The sequence below is a fragment of the Nomascus leucogenys genome, chromosome 13 (genome assembly GCF_006542625.1).
Source record: "Nomascus leucogenys isolate Asia chromosome 13, Asia_NLE_v1, whole genome shotgun sequence".
Lineage (NCBI taxonomy): Eukaryota > Metazoa > Chordata > Mammalia > Primates > Hylobatidae > Nomascus > Nomascus leucogenys.
Window position 1 is genome coordinate 4,987,648 of NC_044393.1, and position 18,178 is coordinate 5,005,825.

At 48.8% G+C, this 18,178-nt stretch overlaps 1 protein-coding gene across 1 annotated transcript in view; it reads right to left on the minus strand.

Annotated features, from left to right (window-relative positions):
* Window positions 1-15,188, minus strand: part of ZNF831 (zinc finger protein 831) — a 112,976-nt gene extending 97,788 nt beyond the window's left edge. The window contains exon 1 of the mRNA XM_003277514.2: window positions 15,105-15,188. The gene's annotated coding sequence lies outside the window, so the exon portion shown is untranslated. The remainder of the gene's footprint in view (window positions 1-15,104) is intronic.
* Between the last annotated feature and the right edge of the window lie 2,990 nt (window positions 15,189-18,178).

Here is an 18,178-nt window from a genome sequence, read left to right on the forward strand (position 1 = left end):
TTGCAGAAAGAAAAGGGAACACTTATACACTGTTGGTGGGAATGTAAATTAGTTCAACACCTGTGGAAAACAGTTTGGATATTTCTTAAAGGACTAAAAGTAGAACTACCATTCGACCCTGCAATCTCATTACTGGGTATCTACCCAAAGGAAGATAAACCATTCTACCAAAAAGACACCTGCACTCGTATGTTTATCACAGCACTATTCACAATAGCAAAAGCACAGAATCAACCTGGGTGCCCGTCAACGGTAGACTGGATGAAGAAAAAGTGGCATATATACACCATGGAATATACAAAGCCATAAAAATAATAAAATCATGTATCCATGCAGCAACATGTAATCCCACGCCTGTAATCCCAGCACTTTGGGAGGCCAAGGCGGGCAGATCACTTGAGGTCAGGAGTTTGAGACTACCCTGGCCAACATGGCAAAACCCCATTTCTACTAAAAATACAAAAAATTAGCCAGGTGTGGTGGTGCACACCTGTAGTCCTAGGTACTCAGGAGGCTGAGGCAGGAGTATCGCTTGAACCCAGGAGCCAGAGGTTGCAGTGAGCCGAGATCATGCCACTGCACTCCAGCCCGGGCTACAGAGCGGGACTCCATCCCAAAAAAAAAAAAAAAACAAAGAGAGTGACAGCGACTGTAATGTATGGAGTTTCTTTGGGGGTATTGAAAATGTTCTGGAATTAGATCACAGTGATGGTTGCACAACCTTGTGAATATACTAAAAGCCACTGAATCTGACACTTTAAAACGGTGAATTACATGGTATGTGAGTTATATCAATTCAACAAATAAATCCATCCCTCCCATTCTAATTTTTCTAAGAACCATGGTACAGATAGACTCTCCAGAGCATGTAACCAATAACCAATGAACTAAGCATGTGGCAATAGTCACCAAAGAAAAAGAAAAATAATTTCCAAAGAATTGTTAACTTGCTTTCTCAGGCCCTTTTTTCCGAAGGAAACAAACAAAAAGATATCTTACTCACTTGCCAAGAGCAAGCCTCATTCGGAAAATTGTAGTCTGCATTGACTATTCTTTCAAACAAAACTACCTCGTGCAGCTAGAAAAAAAAAAAGCAGCAAAACCAGGAGGCGACATGAGATATCCTGTGTGTCCGAGGGAGACTCATGGGTAGAAAGAATAACTCTCTCATCAGCCATGCCCCTCTGGCCTTGCATCATCAGACACACATGCCTGTCCAGAAGCTGTGGTCAGGAGGAGCAGGGACACCCTTCGCCTTTGCAGTTCAGTCCCTGGGCCCTTCTCCAGACCCCAAATGTGCAGTCACGTGGCAGGAAGCCCCAGGGAGAGGGGCTGGAGTGGCACTCTGAGTGGAGCCACCTGGTACACTCAGGGCTAAGTGTGTGGCTGGGTCTCAGCAGGAAACTGGGGCTTGGGGAGCCGACGCAGCCTCACAAGCAAGCTGGGGATGAAGGAGCACCTCTGGGGCCTCAGAGGAGTTTGATCAAGAGCGGCCATAAGACAAGCCCCCTGGGCTCCTGCACGGCCCCTCGCCACATCCTTCCTCCCCCCACCATCATGATCCTCTTCTGGGGATTGAACTCATGGCCACAAGAGTACGTGTCAAATAAATGAATGGGAATAGATGGATATTTCTTGTGTCTATTTTAACACTCTTATATATACCAAGGAACACAATTTGTGAAGACTCAAGTCCTCCCAAGGTCAGCCATGATGGGTGGTCCTCTCTCCTCTTCCGGAGGCTCCCCAGGGCTGGGCACCTGGCAGCCTGTCTCTCATTCCTGTGGATCCATCCATTCTCTGGCCTGTGGAGCTCGGTGTCATGAGTGACTGTAGGAATGTTCGTCTCTGCCTTGGCTGTGCCTGGCCTCACAATGGAACCCAGCATCCAGCACGGGGCCTGGCACAGAGCCAGCCCTCAGCCCACACCTGCTGAATGAATGACACCTACAACACCCTCACTTCCCTGAGCTTGCTGGAGAGACCACAAACTTACACACCAGGTGGGAGCTGATGCCAAAGGCTCCAAAGCACAGTCTAGATTCCAATGCAGGTGCTGTCATGCCTTGTCCTGTGGGGGAGGCAGCAGAACCCAGGGCTCCTCTCTGGGGCTCAGCAATGCCCTGCCTTGGGAAGGCATGCGCTCCGCTTTCCATTGAAGCTGGTTCCCTCTTGGGGTTTGGTTCCCCTAACATCCTCCACATGCTCTCTCCATTGTCAGAAGAGGTTGATCATCACCAGCCCTGTGCGAGGGAACAGGAAGCTGTACCTGAGGAGCCCCCTCAGGAAGGAACACTCCTCAGATGTGCGACATTGTGCTGATGGCCACTGCTCTCATCTCCGTGCATATAGAAAAGTACCTCCCCCTGGAGTGTCTTTGGATGAACACCCCATGCAATTATCTGTTTGCACATCCTCAGGGCCACCTCAGCGATGTTTTTATTTAAGGCATGATGCATCCACCCAGTTTTTGATTATCCATGGTAGTGGGGGTCAAGGATCAGCTGAATAATTGAAAAGGAAACTTTATTCCCACTGAGAGTTCCTCTCCTCTCCACCTCCTTCCTCCCTTCCGCAGCATCCCAACAGGGAGAGGGGCGCTGTTGGGCCATGGAAGGGGTACTGGGTTGCTAGTCCTTCTCTCAGCCCTGCCAGGACTTTGTTAGGGATTTGCTTGGTGTTAAGTAAGCCTGAGCTTCTTGGTGGGCCTGTGAAGTAAAGGGCTGTACCACATGTCATCTTTATTTATTTTCATAACACACTTCTTCAAATTGACTTGCTTTTATCATTTAATTTGTCCCAAGCTATAATAATTGATGTGATATTTTTTGTAATATTCATTAAAATAACTCCATAATTATGGCACTTAAAAAAAGTTATATGAAAAGTCACCACCCACCCTGGCTTGGATCCTAGAACAGAAAGAGACATCAGTTGACAGACTGGTGACGTGCACATAAAGTCTGGAGTTTAGTTCATAGGAATGTACCCACATGTGTTTCTTAGTCATGACAAATGCCCCGTGCACATGTAAGATGCTATGGGGTGGGGGTTCACTGGCTGAAGGGATGTGGGAATTTCTGTGCTAACTGTGCAGGTTTTCTGTACATCTAAAATGATTCCAAAATAAAAAGTTTATTAAAAAGAAAAAATCCATCCTAACGTCAAATAAATGAGGTAAAAAGTTAAAAACCAAACAAAAGTGCACCCAGGGGGTGTATGCCAGCATTTGGGAAGTGGGCTGACCGCAGGGCTGAATGGTCTGATACTTTGAACAACAGGGATGCCCTGGGTTTGGGTTGATTTCTCCAGCCCAAACTCCTCCAGGGAAGGCTAAGTGAGGAAGAGAAAACGGACAATCCACGTCCCCATCACCTGTGGCTCAGTGGGCACAGAGTGGGCAGAACTCTGCCAAGACAATGTCCTCCTGACCCACAAACAAGTTCCCTGCATCCTGTCCTCCCCTCACCTCTGCTGACCTGTTGCCTCGTCCCCTCTCCCTGTGCAGCACAGACTGTTTGGAAATAAATGCCCCCTGGACCCTTTCTGGAAATGCTCCCGTCACGTTGACGGAGATGGCTCCATCAAGCTGGCTTCCTGAGCACGCCAGGCTGTGACCGTGGGGCCCTGGGGGAAAGGCACACAGCCTCTCAGTGCCCAATGCTCCCCCGGAGTAATCGCCTTCTGCAGCCCCCTGTTGCCGCGGGCCAGTCTCACCGCATCACAGATAATGAAAGCGCCTGAGGAACAGAAGCAAAGCCAGAGGAGGGCCGGGTGTGGTATATTCCTACTTAGGAAGATGTGATGTGGCTCTGAGCACTTGGCTACCGACTTTTAATCATAGAGTGCGAAAATGAAATCATTTCCAGCATCTGAAGTGATTTCTTTGGCGTCACCCACTGTTTTTGTAGATTTTTTCAGGACCAGAAAGAAAAAAATGTTTATATTTCAACTACAACAAGAAAAGCTGGTTCCCCCTCCTTGCAGCCCCAAAAGTTTCTTATGTAAGGAGTTTGCTTTCTTATTTGTTTTTTTAAAGAGAAGAGTTTACTGGCCCAGATGGGGAATAAAATGGCAGGGCTGGGACCCTGCCACACCCATCACTCGGGGGGCTGGCTAGTCAGTGTCTGTTGGATGTATTTACAAAAACAATATGTTTAAACATTTCAATAAACAGATTTAAACACAGATTTGTATATTAGCCTCTGCCAACTCTTCTCCAAGCCAAGAATCCTTTGTTCTTATGAAACCAAATGGTGACTGTTCCTTGAATCCAAGTCCTGGCCTGAGAGACCCTGGCCCTTCCCAGGGTTTGGTTTTCTCTTCCTTTTGGTGGCCTATGACCTTTCACTCTGGCTTTATTTCTCACTGTCTATCCTCTGAGTATGTTCTTACTGTAAGTCCCCTCAAATCCTTTTTGGAAGGAGGCAGGGCTCAAATGATAAGCCACCCAATATGCCTCCAAGCCAGAGTTCAGAATCCCATCCACAGCCGGAGGAAAGAGCTAGCCTAGCCTCATTTCCCTCTTCCCTTAGCACAGGGATCCGCCCCTACACTTTCAGTAGGATTTGTTTTCATTTTAGTTTTTAATTTTGTTTTCTTCTTTCTCGCTCATTTGTGGGAGGTAAAAATTAAAACAATTGAACTCACGGAGATAAGAGGGTAGGGGAGTGGGGGGAAGTGGGGATGGTTAATGGGTACAAAACTATAGTTAGAATGAGTAAGCTAGAATTTGATAGCACGACAGGATGACTACAGTCAACAATAATTTATGGTACATTTAAAAATTAAAAGAGTATAATCAGAATGTTTATAACACAAAGAAATGATAAATGCTTGAGGTGATGGATGCGCCATTTACCCTGATGTGGTTATTAAACACTGCATGCCTGTACCCAAATATCCCACGTATCCCATAAATATATACACCTACCATGTGCCCATAAAAAGTAAAAATAAAAATAACATTTTAAAGAATTGTTTTAAAGTTCTTTCTTCTTTTTTAAAAAATATTTAGTTGAGATGTTTATTCCGCCTTTTGAGAATCCTGCCTTTGCAACACCATACAGGGACCCGGAGGACGTTGTTCTCAGCGAAATAAGCCAGGCAGAGAAAGAAAAATACTATCTGATGTCACTTCTATGTGGAATCTAAAACAGTCAAACTTATAGAAGCGGAGGGTACAGTGGTGATCACCAGGGAGTAGGGGAGGAGAAATGGGGAAGGTGAGGGTCAAAGGGTACAAAGTTTCAGTTACGCGAGATGGCTAAGTTCTGGAGGCCTAGTATACAGCAGAGCGACTGTTTTGCATACTTAACATTTTCTTTCTTTTCATTTATTTATTTATTTTTGAGACAGGGTCTCACCCTGTCGCCCAGGCTGGAGTGCAGTGGTTGCAATCTCGGCTTACTGCAACCTCCACCTCCTGGGTTCAAATGATTCTCCTGCCTCAGCCTCCCAAGTAGCTGGGTTTACAGGCGCCCACCACCATGCCTGGCTAATTTTTTCTATTTTAGTAGAGACAAGATTTCACCATGTTGGCCAGGCTGGTCTCAGACGCCTGACCTCAGGTGATCCGCTCGCCTCAGCCCCCCTGGGATTACAGGTGGGAGCCACTGCACCCAGCCCACGTACTTAAAATTTTCTAAGAGAGTAGATCATATGTTATGTTTTCTGGCCACAGATAATAATAAAGGAGGCAAGAGGAAACTTTGGGAAGTGATTATGTCCACGGCCTTAATGATGCTGATGGTCTCACAGGTGCATACTTATCCCTAAAGTCATACAATGTATGTTAAATACGTACAGCTTTTTACAGGACTCGCTTTTAAGCGCTGGGAATTTCAGTCTTCGGTTGAGCATGAGGGGAAGCACACAACCCATCATGTACCCTTTAGGTGGACCCTACTTCTTCCTCTCTAGGAGGGGTTTTCTGGCACATGTCTCAAGGCCAGACTCTGAAGATGAAGCCTTCCCAGATGAGGAGAATTGTTCCTTTCACTTAGCGTCTCCAACCCATCTCTTACCGTTCCCAAAGGAGGGGAGACTTTTGGAATTTTAGAGCCAACAGTGCTTCGGGGATTACCTAACGCAGCCACATCACAATACAGTGCCCCTTCTCTCCTTCCTACACTCAGGGTGGACGGTGCAGCCTGGCCCCAGACTCCTCCCTGCTGTGCTGGGCAGCGGAAGCCAGCTTTACCTGGACTACCAAGGCAATCATTCCCAGTAAGATTTAGCACCTGAGCTAAAACCAATTTGCTACCCCCTCATTCTAAAGATCACAGAGCAAGAAAAGTTGACCAGCTAATGAGCAAGATGGAAACAAACCCACCTCTCACCAAGGCCAGCCAGTCACCCAAAACACCAAACCCCAGCTGCTCCCATTCACATCAGGGTGCTCTAGGCATGTATGTGCAGACACAGATGCAGCTGCACGCAGACAAAAATATTAGTGCATTCATGTGCCCAGCCTTGCCTGCTTTCCCGCCTGCTCACAAGTGTTCTGGCTTTGTCCAATCTCTTCCTTCCCTTCCTCCTACTTCTGAGAGATTTTGCCTTTACTAGACTGTTCTATAGTCTTTGTATGATACATAATCAAGATAGTTGGGAAACAATGACAAAAGCCAAACAGGCAGATTGCAATGAAAAAAAAGCTATGAAAGAGGAAGACATTATCCCTCCCAGGTGTCAGGGAAACTGCATTCAACAGTTACTTGTCCAGCAAATACTGACTAACTCCTCTGCACATCCCAAGTTTTATTCACAGCTGTAAGATCAGGGGAGAATAAGATAGCGGCCCCCTTGCCGTCATGGGACTGACATTTCAGTGTGAGAGATGGGTATAAATAGGAAAATACGTACATGATTGAAGTGATTTTAGAGAAAATCGCAATGAAGGAAAAGGAATAGAGTGGTATGATGAGTCACAGGGGAGGGGTAGGAGGCTGTCTATGAAGACAGACCTGGGAGATAAGAAAGATTCAGCCCCGGGCACATCTGAGGGCAAAGAGCAAAAGACAGAGGGTGTGCGGGAAGTGCCAAGGCACTAAGTGGGCACTCTTCCCTGCGATGCAGAAACCAGCAGAAGGCTCATGAGTTGTCAGGGTCACCATAAAGTGGGCAGAGCCAGGAGAGAAGCCAGGCAGCATGCCGGGGACAGATGACACAGAGGTTAGGCCACAGGAGAAGTTTTGTTCCAAGCGGCATAGGACTTGTCTCCGAGAGAAAGTCATCAAGAGAAGCAGCAAGGGCAGTGCAAAAGGAGGAACTTCTCACGGAGTCTGAAGAAGAGGGACACTGGAGTTTTTGCAGGATGGGAGGAAAGTGGAAGGAAAAGCAGGTACCAGTTGCAGGGGATTGGGGTAGAGCCCGCTTCGGCTTCACAGGGTTCGAGCAGAGAGCTTGAGTTCTCATGGTGCTTTCTGCCTGCTGCTCTGAGTCTGGGGCTTGTAAAGCTGCTCTGGGACTGCACCACCTGGATCCTGTCCCAACATGGTTATGTGTACCTTCTATGCGGGTTACTAACACGTGTGAATGAGTGTGTGTGCATTCTTGGAGAAGCACTTAGTCTCTGCATGCATGTCTTTCCCCAGTCCTACATGGGAAAACCAAATCTGGATCTCCCAACCCCCTGCGAGAAGTGATCTCCCCACTGCTGAACCTCAGCAGCAGGGTCCCTGTGACACTTTTAGGTGAATCTTGGCTCGTCTCACATTGTAGTGGATTTAGCTTAGCTCTCTGGACTCTAAGATCTTCAAAAGTGAGAGCTGCACTTTTTTTTATGACTAGCTTTTTCTAGCATCCTCTGTGAAGCATGACTGACCCACCAGGCTGCAGGAGTCTCCACCACCTCTAGGGTCCTATGCCACCATAGTCACTCCTCACCACCTGAACAGGACAGTGCCCTGTAATGACTGGTTTATATCAGGCTTTCTCACTATACCATGTGCTCCTTGAAGGAGCAGATGAAAATTTCTCTTTCTTAGCCCAGCTCCAAGTAGGTACTTGGTAAGCAATTGTCCAGTGGAATCTCTCAGCTATTTTGGGAGAGCAAAAATTGCTTGTGGCTTTTTCAAAGAGTTTGCTACAGTAGGAAGTAGCAGGACAGTAATTCCCTCTCCAAGACTATGCTGGCCAAAGCCTCCTCCTGCCCTGTCCTTGACCTCCTGGAGTTCAGCTTGATGGGGTCGCCATTTGCCCTTCATAGGGTGTGCTGGTGAGCCCCCGGAACCATTGAACATGTCCGTCCAGCCTTCCAATCAGCTCTTGGCAGCGGGGCACCCAGGCTGCCAGGGCAGCTTCCACCACGAATAAGCACTTGGCCCTGTGTGCCTTGGCACTCACTCCCTCAGTGAGGCAATCCACTGCTCCTGCCAAGCCTTCCGCTCCCAGGGGGAGGCTGTCCCAGGAAGATGCGCCCAGCCCAGGGAGGAGAGCCAAACAGAAATCGGGCCCTGAACTTCTCAAAAGTCAGGCAAGTGGTCTGGAGCAGGCTTCAGATCTTGTTGACTCCTTCCTGTTCTCTCCAGGTCCAGTTCCACAGGATTTGGCTCTGTTGGGAAGAACACAGAGCATGCGGGCTGGGGACCAACGCACGTGTGCTAGGCAGCAAGGGTGGTGGGAAAATCAGGTGGGTGCTGAGCTCAGGAACAGAGACTGTATGAGACACTGCTCAGGTGGGAAAGAGTGAGTTGTTGAGTGCGTTGGACTGAGGATGGTGGCGATGGCAAAGTGGGATTTTGGTCAAGTTGTAGAGTCCACAGCTGGCCAAAGTCCAGTTTCCTCCCTTCATCTTCACCCCTGCTGCATGCAAAGCCTTCTCCACCACCACCAAAGGGATCTTTTTGAAACCTAGAAGTCCACCCACACATCCCCACTCTAGCTAAAACCTTGTAGTAGCCTCGTTGCTCTTGGAACAAAGTAATGTCCTCCACCTAGCAGGGCCCATGTAGGCCGGCCTCTGCCCACCTCCTCAGCCACTTCCCAAGCCCCACTTCTGGTTGCCTGCAGCACAGCCACACACTGGCCTTTTGGCTCCTTGGATGCTGGCCCATGTCAGGGGCCCTAAGGGAGCTGTACTCATGGCCTGAAGTGCTCTTTCCATTCCCTACTGCCTCCTACTCAAGCTTCACCTATGCCCTCAGGGAAGCCTCGGGCACCTGCTCCCTGACCAGCTCAGATTCCCCGGTGCTCATCACAACTGCAATTAAAAAATTAAATGTATCATTATTTGCTTAACGTTGCAATCCCTATAAGAGCAAGGACTTTGTACCCTATTTCCCAGCTCCAAGCCCACTGCCCCGGCATGCACAGATGGATGCGTGCACCCTCCAATCAAACCAAAGGCCCCCAGGCTCTCCTCCACACTTTGCTTATGCTGTTCCTCAGCCAGGAATTCCCTTCCTTCTCTTGATCCACAAACCCAAAATCCACCTGTCCACCTACTCGCTGCCTCCTCAACAAAGGCCCCTGGAACGCACCCCCAAACCCCTGTGAGTGGTGATCTCCCCGCTCCTGAACCTCAGCAGCAGGGTCCCTATGACGATTTTAGGTGAATCTCTGTCTGTCCCACATTGTAGTGGATTTAGCTTAGCTTTCTGGACTCCTAAGATCTTCAAAAGTGAGCACTGTACTTTTTTTTCTCATTGCTAGCTCTTTCTAGCACCTAAGCTGGTGCCTGGCAAACAGCAATGACTAATAACTATTATGATTGATCAGGCAACAGACTAGTGAAACCTCCAAGCTAGGGTGTGAGGGAGGTGCTGTCATTACAAATATTACTTAACAGATGAGGAAAGGAGGTTGATAGCAGTGAGGCAGCTCGCCCCAAACCACTCAGCCAGAGACTGGCAAAGACAACCTGTGGCCGAGGCTATATGGCCCCCACACCAGCATGTTCAACCATTCAATCAAGCCCCGCCTTTGGTGTACACCTTCCCCTTGCAGCATTGCCAGACAGACGGGCTGGGCAGCCACCCCCTATGGGTCTCCCGAAGGTTCAGCGTTCCCTCGTGGAGAACATCTCCAATACATGGAGCTCAGTCTCAGTATTTGAGGCCAACCCTATTAACTCTAAGAGAGCAAATACAAAACAATCTTAGCTAAAACTACTGCAAATCTCCATAAAGGACTTTTCAAAACAGTGTTCTCTTCAGGAAGTCCACGCCCAGGAGCTGGTGTTGAAAGCCATCCCTCATTCACCCGGCAGCGATTCACCTGACCGGCCTGCAGAACTCAGGTAGAATCTTGGCTCAGTATCTCACCAGTTGTGGCCAAGTTATTTTACCTTTCGAAGCCTCAAGGTTTTCATCTGTCAAGTCAGGGCAACGAGAACCCCAGGCACATGGGAGAATTAAGCACAAGATGCTCAGCACAGGGTCGGGTGTATCATAAACACCCGGTCAACGCTCACGGTACCATCACCGTGGTTAGGATTATTCTCAAAGGTCTGCAGTCCTGTGGCATCTCAGCAGGAGGGTGCCCAGGGAAAGGGCCACTTCCTTCTGTCAGAGATGGGTGCTGGAGTCTCAGGAAGGGTTATCCCAGGAGACAGAAGCCATGTGGCTTGCTGGGAATACACAGATCAGGGTGGCAGGTCAGGCACACATCAACACACCCCCTCCAGCCTTAGGCACCCACCTCCACACTAGCCCGCTCGCATCTTCATCCGCGCCGGGAAAGTAAGTGTGTGCATGTGTCCCAGCCCACATGCACCAGGAACATGGGCCTCTCCGGAGACCCAGCCGCTATCAGCCTGGTACCCCTGCCCTACCGGAAACCCATGGACAGCTGGAGGCTATGCTCATGGGTCTCCCATCTGGGCAGGCAGGCCAAGTGTATTTGCATATGATTTGCATGGTCGACACAGCCGTTCCCATCTCTGCAAGGAGAACTTCCAAGCTAACCTGTTATTACGGCTCCTCTGAAGCTGGCACTGCCTGCCCGCCCACAGCCAGCGAGTACTATGCAGAGAGACAGGCCAGGAGCTGACTGAGCGCTCGGGCGCATCACACCAACCTCCCTGAGCCTCTGTTTCTCTCCTGGACAACAAATAACTACACACCTCCGTTGGGCAGACTCAAGGAGAGCTCGTTGCCCACAAAATGACAGTGTGTGCTGGCGCGGAGTACTGGCCACAGCATAGCTGGCTGTTTGTTATTCTCAGAAGGTCAGGAATTAATCTGGATGGAGAAGTTTGCCTCAATGTTCTTCCCAGATGATGGTTCTGAGTCTCATACAGTGGGTCCCCTATGCTATGGTTACTATGCATAGATGATATATAAAAATACAGGACTGCCTAGTTAAATTTGAATTTCAAAGAAATAATAAATATTTTAGTATAAGTATATCCTGTACAGTCTTTGGGACACGCTTATACTAACAAAGTATTCATTGTTCACCTGAAATTCCCATTTTAACTGGGCATCCTGTATTTTATCTGACAACCCTACCTGTGACCCGAGGTCCACTGGTTTCCATTACGACTTATATCCTGTTTTCTCACAGTTTTTACCTAAACTCAAAGGAACACGCTCTCTATTTCCTAAATGTGCAGCTTCCCAATCTAGGATAGGGAGGGCAGAGGTTACATGTGAGGAAAATTGAGCCTTGCTGAGGGGAGAGAGGGAGGGAAGGAGAGCGAGAGAACATGTGTTTCCTAATTGAGGTAAAAATCTAAAATCTGTTCCTCTCTGGTTTCTGTGAGAAGCCTGGTGGTTACCATTGTGAACGTGAGGCCACGTTTCCTGTGGCAAAGGGTATGTGTGTTTTTATCAACAGAGCCCGTTTCTAGGGCTCCTCTCAGGATGTGAGGCCCGTAGCAGGTCACAGAGGAAAAGGCGGGCCATGGCGGGGCAAAGGGGGCTGGCGCTGGCGTTGGATGGGGGTCCAGCCATTGAGGCTCCCTGGAGAGCCTTAGCCCTGTGTGGGACGAGAGCCCCCCTCAAGCCCTCGGCTCAGATTTCCCTGTGCACACCGGCCAGCTGGAACATTCCACAGAAAAAGGCAGTGGAGACTGGGCCTTGCCGGATTCCCTGGGGCCCTCAGGGCAAGTTCCAGCCCCGCCATCCACACAGTGTCAACATCACAGGGACAAGGCTCAGGCATGAAACGTGTGTTGGGGGCCCTGTGGAGGGTGTCTGCTCTCCATACAGGGGCTCTGCAGCCTCTCGCTCCGACAGGCTAAGCCCAGGCTTTTGGCGCTCACCCAGGAGGGAACCATTTTCCTTCACGAATTTTTTTGGAGGAGGGAGATCTTATTTTAGAGTAAGATCAATAGATATATTACGGAGTATAAGGTTAAAGTTTTATATCTTTAAGATACAATGCAAAAAGTAAAATGAAATGTATAAGACTCCATTTCTTCCTCCATAAAATGGTATTGGGGAAGGCACCAACCACACGGGGCCATTACAGAGATTAGACAAAGAGACATAAGCAAAGCCCTTCTTCAGCACAGCCCCAGGCCACAGTCACATCTTCTTTAATTGGAATTTTGCCATTGAGACTGGGCCCAAGGATTAACATCCCTTCATCTCGTCTGGCTTATCAGACCTCCACACACAGAAAGAAATCACAAAGCAGCAAAGGGAGTCTAGGTTCTGAGCACCAGAGGAAGCTGGTTAATCTTCAGTTGATTTTCTGATGGCACCTCTGGTCTGATCTCAAACAGAGGATGGGGTCTGAGAGCCCTTACCTTGCCTGACCCATCAAGATGGGCACCCATCCTATTCATCTGTGGCCACAGACATGGCCAGCCTGGAAGGGATGGAGACCCTCGTTACCAATGGAGACACCATCCCCTGGATCTGCCCCTCACGGCCTCTGGCCAGGGCTGAACTCGAGTGCCCGCAGCCCAGAACACTGCAACTGCACCTGCTCTCCAAGGCACAAGATGCTCTGGGGAAGGATGTGGTAAGCTGTGTCCAAGGTGCAGGGGTGTGGTCAGGAGGGCAGAACTCACACCAGGTATGTGGGTCTGAGGTAGGAGGCTGCAGGACCTCTGAATCTCCTGGCTGGGCGAGAGGGTAGAATTGAGCCTCAAGACCTGAGACCCAAGGTCAGCACCCTGCTTGCTCTCACACTCTGTTCTAACCCGTCTTCAGAACATCAGAAATGTAGCAGTGGTGATGCTTCCCAAGGACGGAACAGGGACTTTGCCACTGGTCCTCAGAGCTCATGTGCACCCCTTGGATATCCCCCCTCAACAGAGAGGCCAGCCCCATTCCATCATGGAAACCCTCCCAGCCTACTCTGATGAGATTGTCCGTGCCCCTGTCTTGGATGGGCCGACTACAAATGACTTAGGAACTAAACGAAGACTATGCATTGGCCTTGACCAATGGCACTGAACAATTAGTGTCGATGGCCCCATCAGGCTCTAGGTTAGTAGGAGAATATTCTCAAAAATTTCAGAGAGTATAAGGGACGTCCTTTCTAATTAGGGTCCATGATGTGGTCATACTTTCTTATTGATATAATAATTGGTGCAAATGTACAAAAACAGCTGTCCCAACAGTGTGCTGCCATGTGGCCTTGGGTTTTTCATTCTCGCCTGTAATCCCCCCTTACCACCTCAGAAAGCAAGGCTTCATGCATGCAATAACGCCGCATTTCAGCTGCTCTTCAGATTTACAGCCTTGCGTCTGAAATACGAACAGGTTTTTTGGAGATAATCAGTCTCACACACAATATCAGCCAACATCTGATCAACCCCAGTCATAATTAGTTCTTGCTAACATATTACACTTTGCCTAAACTATATTGGAAAATGTTCTCCAGTTATGATACCTGATTTGTCAAACTCAGCCTTGTTTGGAGATGAGGGGGGCCTCATTCTTCCTTGTGGTAGGAGAGCTGCCCTCAAAGCCTTTCCTTTAAATTCTAAGTCATGATCCAACATCTTTGTCTTTTCCCAATTTCAGCTTGTACAGCCTTTCCTTTTAAAAAACAAAGTATAACAATTGCAATTCTCCCTTGGCCAGTGGCCAGACATCCAAGGGCCAGAGCGAGGAGATTAACGGATACACCCAGAGGGGGACAAGGTCAGAGAGCAGAACATTCTGGACACATGTTTGTGTCAGAGACCAGACCCCAGAGGACTGGAGAGCTCCCAGTAAGAAGGGCTGGTACCTCCAGCTAGAGTGACATGCGAGGGCCCTTCAGAGCCTGTGCATGGAACATGCCTGTGACATTAATTAATGCCAGGCAAAATGTAACAGCAGATCTTGGAAACTAAAAATAGATCTTTACTAACTGATTCATCCCCTGACTGCACAGAATTTGGAGCTTTTTATCTGCTTCCATTCTACATGTACATTACATTACGGCCTTTTTTCCCCCTTTTCTCCATCTTTGTTGTTCTTACTTTTTCCTCTCCTTCTTGGTGAAAGGTCTAAACCTTCCAGAAGCGATGTCCCCATTCAGCTCCCCTCCGACCCAGAGACATGCTCGATAAGCAGGGAGATCACTCCTTCTCCTGCTCCCATGGTTGTCAGCCATGTAATCTGCACTTAGTATTTTCCATGCCGAGGTCCCTGCCTGTTGCATTCCACACCGAACTCTGCAGCTTCATTTCCTATTAGAGTCCCTTCTATTTTAGACTTTGTTGATTTCTATTAGGAAGGAAGCCTATTTTAAAAAAAATTAGCTAGACAGCTGGGTCTGATTGCTTTTGATTACTGGGCTTGGGGCCACTAGGGAAACAGACTTCCCAAAGCCCCTTGGATGGAGGACCATTTCAGAGGGCCCCAAAAGTGTGAGTCACTACTCACTCTAGACAGGAAGGGCCAGCAGCCCCGGTTGGAAATCAACAGGTCACGTCAAAGGCAGGACGGCACCTTCATCCACATCTGAGGTTTACAAGCCTGTGCTGAAAGTGAGGAGGAGGGGCTAGAAGCCCCTTGGTTCAAGAGATCTCACGGGGACCTGAGTGGGGCTCGTGTCAGAGATAACTGCGTGTGCTTGGAAGGAATCATCCATCATGCTTGCCTGATAGAATCACTCGGGAGGCAACAGACCAGGCTCAATGATTAAGATCCCTTCATCTGGCTTTGCATCCCAGACCTCCAGGTGCACAAAGAAATCACAAAGTCCTCTCTCACCTTTAAGTGCTCAGTCCACAGGCAGGTGGGGGCTGCCGCTCTCTCCCGAAAACCGGTGGCTCCGATGAGGCAGGAGCATTCTCCCTGCTCGTCCCATCTCTGCCTCTGCTTCTCTTTATGCCTTCTCTAGAGAAAAACCGACTGCTGGAAATTTAAAAAAAGAAAAATTGTGTGTGTGGAGGGTGGTGGGTGTCGGGGGTGCTGGGGCGGTGGGGGTGGCAGAGGGACACGGGGGGTAGGTGTGCAGCCTGCCCTGGTGTGGGCTCGGGTTTAATGGCCGACGCTGGTGATATGGTTTGCCTGCTGAAGCTCAGTGCCACGGCAGCTCTGTGTGTGGGCGGCGGCAGCTACACGGCTGGGTTTCAAACCATTACACTGAACATTTGCAAACAGATAAAAAAACAAAACCATCCGGTACAAATGGAAACTTCTGTTCTCCTTTCTCTTCCTGCACTCTTTCCCCTTGCACCTCTCCTCTTCAGTTGAGGAGAAGGAGGGTGAGGGTGGGCATTTCTCTCTCTGGGCTCCCTTGGTCCCCTCTTTTCCGACCATACCACTCCCACGGCCACTCACATGGACAGGGAAATCAGGTCTTCCAGACCGACTCCCCCGGCTTTGGGAATGTCCAGTCACATGAGAAGGATTTTCTCTCCTCCAGGGTCTTGCTCAGAATCCAGCCACTGAGAGCCACCAAACCAAAAGAGGGTGTGGGCTTCCATATCTGACAATCTTTCGTCCTTCCTAGTTTCAAAGCCACCTTCGAAATGGCCAAACACAAAGTGGGGTGAGGTGTACTTTCATATCTAGGTGACACTTTTCCCACAGAACATTATGCACGCAGTGGAATGTGATACTCCATGAAAAGAAAAGAGGTCTTGTGGTCAAATTACTTTGGGAAATGTTGCATCTTGTATTGCTCTGGAATAATCATAGAGTACATTACCAGGTAAAGGCTCTGAGAAGTCCTGCAATAAAGAATCTTGTTTCACTTTGTTTAATCCAACATTTTCAAAACGTGTAAGACCTTAAAGGACCAACCCCTCCTCTCCCTTACAAAGACAATGACACACACAAACACACACACACACACACAAACACACACACAATCTTCTGTCCCTCAGCCCAATGGTAACATGACCCAAGTCAATTATTTTGGCCAGAGAGCAAGATTGGGCCAGAAAGGATACATGTGGGGAAGGGGTCAGGTCAAAGTTCACCATCTAAGGACACTATCAGCTTGGAATTAACCAAGGTGCCACAAATGGTTATCAATGAACATGAGACTGTGGCTGTGGTTCATGAACAGAGTGTGAACCGGACCATCCACAGATGATTTCTCAGAACTGTGGGTCACTGTCAGTACATCTTCCCTCCCACCCCAGCAGGTCTACTCCTCACTTCTCCTGCCCACACATGGGGGCAGCCTGTGGCCAGGCAACAAGAACAGGCACTGTGGGACAAATTCACAGGCCCTCCCCGCCCAAGAGCCCTCCAGACAGTCTTCTGGACACTATAAAAATCAAATCAGATGTCCTCTAGGACATGAAACTTAGGAGGCAGAAGAACAGAAGCCTGAAACACATCAACTCCAGAAGACACATTTGCTGAAAAGACGCACTTATGTTGGCAGTGACTCTACCAGGAGGAGAGGCAGGGAGGTTGACACAGGGGGTAGGAGAGGAAAGAATGGTGCCTCTGCTGGGTTTGAGGGTTTCTATGAGTCATCAGTGCAGCAACAGAAGAGGCTGACAGACCCTCCACAGCACGCCATCTGTAGGGCCTCGGGGAAGCCCTTCCCGTCACCATCTCCTCATCTGAAAATGGGTTAAGTCAACTGTTCTCAAACAACAGTGATTTTTTTCCCCCTCTGGGGACATTGGGTAATGTCTGAGGACATTTTTAATTGTCATGACTAGGGCAGGGTGCTAGGCCTCTAGCAGGTAGAAGCCAGGGATGCTGCTGAGCACCCTACAATGCCCAGGATGCCCCCACCACAGAGAACTGATCAAGGCTTCCATGTCAGGAGTGCAGAAGGTGAGGAATCCCAGCCTCAGCAGCCCCTCCAGCCTCCCTCTGTGGGGCTCAACTGAGACGACACCTGTGAGAATTCTGTGCACATCGAAGGCAGTTATGTTCTACTGTGTGTGGTAAGGAAGCGACTGTCATATCATTTAAATGGCATTTAATTTCTTGTTGGGTGACAAGATGGAAACAGATGGAAAGCAGAGTAAAAACTCTGCTTCAGATCAAAAAAAGAGAAAGCTGGCCTGCCTTAAAAACACTCCAAATTACATGATTTTAAAAAAAAGAAATAGAAAGAAACAAAATGCCTCCTCTTGCTTAAGTACATCAGACAACTTGAACTCTGTGTGAACAGAGTGAAATGGGCACAGAAAAGCTTTAAAAAGCTTGCGAGCACTCAGCGGATAATCACTGGTAATTAGAGCATTTTATAGAATCCATTAAAGAGGCTTTAAACAAAGCTGAAAATTATTTGTTGACCTTCACTCTGAAGGAGGCTAACGGTCATGCTGACAACAGTAATGTGTCCAGCCTGGTTGGGGATTTTCTTTTAAAGAAATCCTTGGCCAGAGTTGCAATATAATCCTCAGCACACACTGAATTATTAGAGGCCAAGAAAAGGAGAAAGTGAAGTTAAAGTTCAGACTGATCCTCAGGCCAACCTTCCAGCCTTTAAGAAGAAAATCTGGCCATGTTCTGATCGGGCAACCCATCCTCCTCCCCAGAAGGACCCCGAAGGTGCAATTCCAAGTCCACAGGTCCAGGACATGGTTTTTTCTTCCATGGCAGAGAAGTCCCAGGTGGGTGCGAACTCTGAAGAGCCAGGTAGGGCCAGGCCTGCCGTGGCTGGAGCGAAGGCAAGGCCCAGCCCAGGAGGAAAGGGAGAGAAGCTTGTGTGAGGAACAAGTACACAGCTCACTGTTCTTCCAATAAGGCTTTCAAGGAAGGGACGACCAGCCAAGTTTCTGACATAGACTCTGAATGGGACTCACACTAGCCAGTTCCATCAGCTACCTCTGGGCATCAGCATGGAGACCAAGCCCAGCCTGTTA